Here is a 10,398-nt window from a genome sequence, read left to right as displayed (position 1 = left end):
AAGCAAGATGACATGATGTAGAGGGATAGATTCATGCAATATGATAAAAACCCCACCTTGTTATCCTCGATGGCAACAATACAATACGTGCCTTGCTGCCCCTTCTGTCACTGGGAAAGGAAACCACAAGATCGAACCCAAAGCTAAGCACTTCTCCCATGGCAAGAAAAACCAATCTAGTAGGCCAAACCAAACTGATAATTCAAAGAGACTTGCAAAGATAACCAATCATACATAAAAGAATTCAGAGAAGATTCAAATATAATTCATAGATAGACTAGATCATAAACCCACAATTCATCGGTCTCAACAAACACACCGCAAAAAGAAGATTACATCGAATAGATCTCCACGAGAGAGGGGGAGAACATTGTATTGAGATCCAAAAAGAGAGAAGAAGCCATCTAGCTACTAGCTATGGACCCGTAGGTCTGAAGTAAACTACTCACACTTCATCGGAGGGGCTTGGATGATGATGTAGAAGCCCTCCGTGATTGATGCCCCCTCCAGCGGAGCTCTGGAACAGGCCCCAAGATGGGATCTCGTGGATACAGAAAGTTGCGGCGGTGGAATTAGGTTTTTGGCTCTGTCTCCGATCGTTTGGGGGTACGTGGATATATATAGGAGGAAGAAGTACGTCGGTGGAGCTTCGAAGGACCCACGAGGCAGGGGCGCGCCCTTGGGGGGCACCCTCCACCCTCGTTACCACCTCGTGGCTGTCTTGACGGAGGGTCCAAGTCTCCTGGATCTTATCTGATGAGAAAATCACGTTTCCGAAGGTTTCATTCCGTTTGGACTCCGTTTGATATTCCTTTTCTTTGAAACCCTAAAACAGGCAAAAAACAACAATTCTGGGCTGGGCCTCCGGCTAATAGGTTAGTCCCAAAAATAATATAAAAGTGGAAAATAAAGCCCAATAATGTCTAAAACAGTAGATAATATAGCATGGAGCAATCAAAAATTATAGATACGTTGGAGATGTATCAAGCATCTCCAAGCTTAATTCCTGCTCGTCCTCGAGTAGGTAAATGATAAAAACAGAATTTTTGATGCGGAGTGCTACTTGGCATAATTTAATGTAATTCTTCTTAATTATGGTATGAATATTCAGATCCGAAAGATTCAAGACAAAAGTTCATATTGACATAAAAATGATAATACTTCAAGCATACTAACTAAGGAATTATGTCTTCTCAAAATAACATGGCCAAAGAAAGTTCATCCCTACAAAATCATATAGTTTAGTCATGTTTCATTTTCGTCACACAAGAATGCTCTCATCACCCCGATGACAAGCCAAGCAATTGTTTTATACTTTAGTAATCTCAAACCTATAAACTTTCACGCAATATATGAGCGCGAGCCATGGACATAGCACTATGGTTGGAATAGAATATAATGAAGGGGAGTTATGTGGAGAAGACAAAAAGGAGAAAGTCTCACATCAACGAGGCTAATCAATGGGCTATGGAGATGCCCACCGATTGATGTTAATGCAAGGAGTAGGGATTGCCATGCAACGAATGCACTAGAGCTATAAATGTATGAAAGCTCAACAAAAGAAACTAGTGGGCGTGCATCCAACTTGCTTGCTCACGAAGACCTAGGGCACTTGAGGAGGCCCATTGTTGCAATATACAAGCCAAGTTCTATAATGAAAAATTCCCACTAGTATATGAAAGTGATAATATGAGAGACTCTCTACTATGAAGATCATGGTGCTACTTTGAAGCACAAGTGTGGTAAAAGGATAGTAACATTGTCCCTTCTCTCTTTTTCTCTCATTTTTTTGTGCCATCTCTTTTTTTATGGCCTTTATTTTTTTGGGGCCTTCTCTTTTTTATGGCCTTTCTTTTTTTTATACCTCACTTGGGACAATGCTCTAATAATGATGATCATCACACTTCTATTTATTTACAACTCAATGATTACAACTCGATACTAGAACAAAGATGACTCTATATGAATGTCTCCGGCGGTGTACCGGGATATGCAATGAACCAAGAGTGACATGTATGAAAGAATTATGAACGGTGGCTTTGCCACAAATACTATGTCAACTACATGATCATGCTAAGCAATATGACAATGATGAATGTGTCATGATAAACGGAATGATGGAAAGTTGCATGGCAATATATCTCGGAATGGCTATGGAAATGCCATAATAGGTAGGTATGGTGGCTGTTTTGAGGAAGATATAAGGAGGTTTATGTGTGAAAGAGTGTATCATATCACGGGGTTTGGATGCACCGGCGAAGTTTGCGCCAACTCTCAATGTGAGAAAGGGCAATGCACGGTACCGAAGAAGCTAGGAAGGATGGAGGGGTGAGAGTGTGTATAATCCATGGACTCAAGATTAGTCATAAAGAACTCACATACTTATTGCAAAAATCTAAAACTCATCAAAAACCTCGGCACTACGCGCATGCTCCTAGGGGGATAGATTTGTAGGAAAAGACCACCACTCGTCCCCGACCACCACTCATAAGGAAGACAATCAAATAATACCTCATGCTTCAAATTTGTTGCATAACGTTTACCATACGTGCATGCTACGAGATTTGCAAACTTCAACACAAGTACTTCTCAATTTCACAACTACTCAACTAGCATGACTTTGATATTATTACCTCCATATCTCAAAACAATCATCAAGCATCAAACTTTTCTTAGTATTCAACACACTCATACGAAAGTTTTATTATTAATCTTGCATACCAAGCATATTAGGATTTTAAGCAAATTACCATGCTATTAAGACTCTCAAAATAATCTAAGTGAAGCATGAGAGATCAATAGTTTCTATAAAACAAATCCACCACCGTGCTCTAAAAGATATAAGTGAAGCACTAGAGCAAAACTATAAAGCTCAAAAGATATAAGTGAAGCACATAGAGTATTCTATCAAATTCCAAATCATGTATAGCTCTCTAAAAAGGTATGTACAGCAAGGATGATTGTGGTAAACTAATAATAAGAGACTCAAATCATAAAAGACGCTCCAATCAAAACACATATCATGTGGTGAATAAAAATATAGCTCCAAGTAAAGTTACTGATAGAAGTAGACGAAAGAGGGGATGCCTTCTGGGTCATCCCCAAGCTTTGGATTTTAGGTGTCTTTAGATTATCTTGGGGGTGCCATGGGCATCCCCAAGCTTAGGCTCTTGCCACTTCTTGTTCCATAGTCCATCAAATCTTTACCCAAAACTTGAAAACTTCACAACACAAAACTTAAAGTAGAAAATCTCGTGAGCTCCGTTAGCAAAAGAAAACAAAAGACCACTTCAAGGTACTGTAATGAACTCATTATTTATTTATATTGGTGCTATACCTACTGTATTCCAACTTCTCTATGGATTATAAACTATTTTACTAGCCATAGATTCATCAAAATAAGCAAACAACACACGAAAAACAGAATCTGTCAAAAACAGAACAGTCTGTAGTAATCTGTAGCTAGCGCAAGATCTGGAACCCCAGAAATTCTAAAATAAACTGCTGGATGTGAGGAATTTATCTATTAATCATATGCACAAATAATTAACTAAATAGCACTCTCCAAATAGAAATGACAGCAGTTCTCGTGAGCGCTAAAGTTTCTGTTTTTTACAGCAAGTTCAACAAGACTTTCCCCAAGTCTTCCCAACGGTTCTACTTGGCACAAACACTAATTAAACACAAAAAAACACAACCAAAACAGAGGCTAAATAATTTATTTATTACTAAACACAAACAAAAAGCAAGGAATAAAAATAAAATTGGGTTGCCCCCCAACAAGCGCTATCGTTTAATGCCCCTAGCTTGGCATAACAAGCAAGAATAGATCAAGGTATTGCCATCTTTGGTAGGCAATTATTCAATGAGGGATCTATATCCCTTAGGAATTTCTTTGTTTCTAGTGGTTATGAAACTCTTAGGCACAAGATCGAAAAATTCATTTGTAGCAATTGGTTCCTTAATGATAGCAAAAAGATTGGGATGAATACTTATAGATTTTAGATCCGCAGTTCCCTTACTAGATGATTAACCCTTATTTTTAGGAACATACATAAGCTTGGCAATTTTAGTAGGAGGACTTCAAGTATTCTTTACGGAAGAAAAAGCGGTTCCGAAGTTCGTAATGATGCCATCAAGTTTATCGATTCTAGTAGAATCTAAGTTTATTTTCTCATTAACTATGGGTTCCTTTTCCTTAATATTTTTCAAAGTCATTCCTACCTTAGATCCATATTGGGTAATTTGATTGTGGATCTTTTTATCTAGATTTTCAATTAATTCAATAGTAGCAACTTTATTTTCAATAATTTCAAGTCTTTGCATTACAAGCTCCAAAGTTAACATAGTTCCAATAACCAAAAGAGGTGGTGAGCCAAATAAATCTAACATAGCATTATAAGAATAAAAAGTATGGCAACCGAAGAAGTTCGCTCCGGTAATGGTATCAAGGATATATCTATACCAAGGATTAGCACCTACATAAAAATTGCGGAGAAGAACTGAAGTAGATTGCTTCCTGGTAGATCTATTTTGAACATTGCAAATTCTATACCAAGCTTCTTTTAGATTTTCTCCCTCCCTTTGTTTAAAATTTAGAACTTCATTCTCGGGAGACAACGGATAAGATATGAGACTAGCCATGATGAGAAGCAAACAAACTAACACACGAGCAAACAAACGGGCAAAAGATGCAAATAGAGAGAGAGAGGGCGAATAAAACGGCAAGGGTGAAGTTGGGGAGAGGAAAACGAGAGGCAAATGGCAAATAATGTAATGCGGGAGATAGGGATTGTGATGGGTACTTGGTATGTTGACTTTTGCGTAGACTCCCCTGCAACAGAGCCAGAAATTATTCTTGCTACCTCTTGAGCACTGCGTTGGATTTCCCCGAAGAGGAAGGGATGATGCAACAAAGTAGCATAAGTATTTCCCTCAGTTTTTGAGAACCAATGTGTCAATGCAGTAGGAGGCTACGCTCGAGTCCCTCGTACCTACACAAAAACAATAGCTCAACGCAACCAATGCATTTAGGGGTTGTCAATCCCTTCACGGTCACTTACGAAAGTGAGATCTGATAGAGATGATAGATAATATTTTTGGTATTTTTGGTATAGAGATGCAAAGTAAAAAGTAAAAGCAAAGCAATAATAAAGTGATGGAGATTGATATAATGAGAAAGATACCCGGGGGCCATAGGTTTCACTAGTGGCTTCTCTCAAGAGCACAAGTATTCTACGGTGGGTGAACAAATTACTGTTGAGCAATTGACAGAATTGAGCATAGTTATGAGAATATCTAGGTATGATCATGTATATAGGCATCACGTCCGAGACAAGTAGACCGAAACGGTTCTGCATCTACTACTACTACTCCACTCATCGACCGCTATCCAACATGCATCTAGAGTATTAAGTTAAAAACAGAGTAACGCCTTAAGCAAGATGACATGATGTAGAGGGATAGTTTCATGCAATATCATACAAACCACATCTTGTTATCCTCGATGGAAACGATACAATACGTGCCTTGCTGCCCCTTCTGTCACTGGGAAAGGACACCGCAAGATCGAACCCAAAGCTAAGCACTTCTCCCATGGCAAGAAAAACCAATCTAGTAGGCCAAACCAAACTGATAATTCGAAGAGACTTGCAAAGATAACCAATCATACATAAAAGAATTCAGACAAGATTCAAATATTATTCATAGATAGACTGGATCATAAACCCACAATTCATCGGTCTCAACAAACACACCGCAAAAACAAGATTATATCGAATAGATCTCCACGAGAGAGGGGGAGAACATTGTATTGAGATCCGAAAAGAGAGAAGAATCCATCTAGCTAATAGCTATGGACCCGTAGGTCTGAATTAAACTACTCACACTTCAACGGATGGGCTTGGATGATGATGTAGAAGCCCTCCGTGATCGATGCCCCGTCCGGCGGAGCTCCGAAACAGGCCCCAAGATGGGATCTCGTGGATACAGAAAGTTGCGGCAGTGGAATTAGGTTTTTGGCTCCGTCCCCGATCGTTTGGGGGTTCGTGGATATATATAGGAGGAAGAAGTACGTCGGTGGAGCTTCAAGGGGCCCACGAGGCAGGGGGCGCGCCCTAGGGGGGCGCCCTCCACCCTCGTGACCACCTCGTGGCTTTCTTGACGGAGGGTCCAAGTCTCCTGGATCTTATCTGATGAGAAAATCACGTTTCCGAAGGTTTCATTCCGTTTGGACTCCGTTTGATATTCCTTTTCTTCGAAACTCTAAAACAGGCAAAAAACAACAATTCTGGGCTGGGCCTCCGGTTAATAGGTTAGTCCCAAAAATAATATAAAAGTGGAAAATAAAGCCCAATAATGTCTAAAACTGTAGATAATATAGCATGGAGCAATCAAAAATTATAGATACGTTGGAGACGTATCAGACAACATACAATCATACCATATGCTAGCTTCTAGAGTTTAGCCTCTACGATCTCGTGGTAGATCAACTCTTGTAATACTCATATCATCAAGATCAATCAAGCAGGACGTAGGGTATTACCTCCATCGAGAGGGCCCGAACCTGGGTAAACATCGTGTCCCCTGCCTCCTGTTACCATCCGCCTTAGACGCACAATTCGGGACCCCCTACCCGAGATTCACCGGTTTTGACACCGACATTGGTGCTTTCATTGAGAGTTCCACTGTGTCATCATCATAAGGAGGGCTGGCTCGTCTCGTTGTCAAGGACAACATCACCTCTGGGGAGCCCTGGCTGTAGGCCAAACTCTCCGACTAGGCGGCTTCGTCATGACCACCCGCTCGGCCACTGCGCCGACGATGACTTCTCGGGTCATCGAAAATAGCCTCCACATCGGCATAAATTCCCCGAGCAGATGGATCCAATGGAGCTCTCCTCTTTGAACGAGCTCTTGAATCGCATCACCGCTCTGGGAGTCACTACGGACTACAATTGGATTGGGCTTAAACCCGACCAAAGGGAGATTAACTCTCCGCCGGTCACCCATCAGATAGCGGTGGTGGAGGAGCAATGCGGCGATTCTCCCTCTATCCTGAGGACAAACTATGTCCGGATTCCTGAGCTCTCCGAGCTGGATACCCGCCCACGGGAGGACATCGCCCTAACCCTGAACCTACAATCTGGCTGCACGCCGAACTTGCGGGGCAACATCCCGGAGCCGAAACGTCCAAGATCGAAAACTCCCCCGCCCCAGGGTCTCAGATTGGGTCAAGGTCTGGACTTAAATCCACCGACTCACCCAGATACAAACGATCTTTCCCACATTAGGCAAGAGCCCCAAGAGACAGTACATCACTATTGGGCCAGATTCCTCCTTGTAATGAACAAGGTCAAGGACTGTCCCGAGGAAGACGCAATTTCGCTCTTTTGCAACAATTGCACGGACAAGGGAATCCTCAACGCCATAAGTTGCCGTGACATAGCACACTTCGCTGACTTGGCGGCCATAGTACGGAAGTACTGTGCGATGGGAAGCGCCTGGAAAACCCAAACAAAGTTTTGGGATAATCCGTCTCTGACAAACCCCCCAGTCCGAACTAAAAGGGTGCACTCTCATAAGTCGCCGATCTCAATTACAAAGACGAAAAAGACCACTACAGGGCGTGGAACCATATTGGAGCTTAGGGCCAGTTCTTTTGGTGGCTTCCAGAATAAGCTGCCCCCTACCTAGCTTATTCTAGAAGCTCAACCAAACTTATTTTTTTAGAAGCCTAGTAGTTAAGACTTGACTAGTAGGCTTTTAAAAAGAAATTTTTGGTTGGGCTTTTAGAATAAGCTGGGTAGGGGGAAGCTTATTCTAGAAGCCCAAAAAAGCTAGCAAAAGAACTGGCCCTTAACGGGCCCTGCAAAATTCATAGTACAGCGGATACCATACCAACACACAACCTTAGAGCATGTTGGGTACTCCGGTAGGTGGCCAAGAGCGGTGAGGATCTCCTCATCCAAAACACCTCAGAGCACCTTCCCGTGGATAACAATACAGTATTGACAGTCTTCGAGACCTTCGCCTCAAATAATAGGCGTAAGCGAGCACTCCGCAGCCTTGCCGAAGTCTGCCAGGTGGCAGCAATAAATCCATGGAGCGACACGGCTATCACCTTCAATGCCAGTGACGAACCTAAATTCCGAACAGCTCGAGCACCAGCCGCCTTGGTCCTCAGTCCAATTGTGGACGGCTTTCGGCTCACTAAAGTGATCATGCACGGCGGCAGCGGATTAAACCTCATTTATGAGGAGACTCTTCAAAAAATGGAAATAGAGCGAAACCGTATTGAGCAAAGCAGCACGACCTTCCGAGGAATCATCCCTAGTCGGGAGGCATGTTGCGCTGGGAAAATCACACTAGATGTGGTATTCAGCACTCGGGAGAATTACAGGTCCGAAGAAATTACATTCCAAGTGGCCCAGTTCAGTAGCGGATACCACGCCCTTCTAGGGCGGGAGGCATTCATGATCTTCCAAGCCATACCCCATTACGAGTACATGCAGCTCAAAATGCCCGGGCCCAATGGAATCATCACTCTAGCTAGTGATCCGGACATAGCACTCCACGCCGAGAACAAAACAGCTGCACTGGCCCTCGAGGCATTATCCAAAGCCCCTGTGGCAGAGGAATTAACCGCACTGCGCTCCACAGTGGACAGGGACGACGTGATACTAGACAAAAGATCCAACTCCACCTCTTTTAAACAAGCGGATGAAATAGTCAAATTCCAAGTCCATCCAACGGACCCCACAAAAACAACATCCATCGGGGCACAGTTAAACCCCGCTGTAGACGCCGCACTACGGGAGTTCCTGCGCGAGAATTGAGACATATTCGCCTGGCATCCTTCAGACATGCCAGGAATCTCACGCAGGCTGGCCGAGCATAGCCTTAACATTCTAAAGGGATTTAAGTCGGTCAAACAGACTCTTCGGCATTTCTCCGAATCTAAGCGACAAGCCATGGGAGAGGAGCTAGCCAAGTTACTGGAGGCCGGATTCATTAGAGAAATAAAGCATCCGGACTGGCTAGCAAACCTGGTGATGGTACCAAAGAAGGACAAATACTGGCGCCTATGCGTCGAATTCAAGGACCTTAATAAGGCTTGCCCAAAGGATCCCTTCCCCCTCCCTCGCCTCGACCAAATTATCGACGCTACCACAGGACACGACTCATTGTGCTTCCTCGATGCATACTCCGGTTACCACCAAATTAAGATGGCAGAGTCCAATCAAGCCGCAACGGCATTTATCACTCCATACGGCCCCTTCTGTTTTAACACTATGCCCTTCGGGCTCAAAAGCGCCGGCGCAACGTATCAGCGCATGATTCAGACATGTCTCGAAAACCATATCGGCAAAACAGTGGAGGCATACATCGACAATGTGGTCGTTGAAACCAGACACGTCGACTCCTTAATAGATGACTTGAGGCTCACGTTTGACAATCTTCGAACATAAGACATTAAGCTCAATCCGGAAAAATGCATTTTCGGCGTACCCGTCGGAAAGCTCCTGGGCTTTATCGTCTCCAGTAGAGGAATTGAAGCAAATCTAGCTAAGATCCGGGCTCTGTCGCAGTTGGCTATCCCAACTGACCTCAAGAAAATCCAGAAGTTAACTGGATGTGTGGCGGCCTTAAGCCGCTTTATCTCCCAATTAGGAGAAAAGGCACTCCCCCTCTATCGCCTTCTTCAGCGCACCGAACACTTCGAGTGGACGGATGCAGCCACGGCCGGATTGGAAGAAGTAAAATCCATCCTGGCCACCAAACCAATCTTGGCCGCGCCAAATTTCGGCGAACCAATGCCGTTATATATAGCGGCAACTCACCAAGTTGTAAGCGCAGTGCTCGTCGTCGAACGAGAGACGGACGTACATAAATTCCCACTTCAAAAGCCGGTATATTATGTATCCACTGTCCTCACTCCATGCAAATCACGGTACCCACATTATCAAAAGATAGCATACGCGGTATTCATGGCATCCCGGAAATTACGACACTACTTTCAAGAGTGTTCAATTACGGTTGCCTCAGAAGTACCACTCAACGACATAATAAACAACTACGATGCCACGGGCCGGATTGCCAAATGGGCTATTGAGCTCCTCCCGTTCGACATAACATATAGACCACGGCGAGCCAATAAGTCGCAAGTAGTGGCCGATTTCGTCGCCGAATGGACAGAAGCCGAACTCCCTAAAGAGTACAGCACATACTCCAATTGGATCATGCACTTCGACGGCTCTAAAATGCTGGCAGGTCTGGAGGCTGGCGTCGTCCTGACGTCCCCAATCGGAGATACAGTACAATACGTACTCCAAATACTATACACAGACTCCAACAACGCAGCCGAATACGAGGCCCTAATTACGACGGTCTCCGATTG

Source organism: Triticum urartu, chromosome 4, assembly GCF_003073215.2.
Source record: "Triticum urartu cultivar G1812 chromosome 4, Tu2.1, whole genome shotgun sequence".
In the NCBI taxonomy this organism is placed as follows: domain Eukaryota; kingdom Viridiplantae; phylum Streptophyta; class Magnoliopsida; order Poales; family Poaceae; genus Triticum; species Triticum urartu.
Note: the sequence above shows the minus strand (reverse complement) of the source record.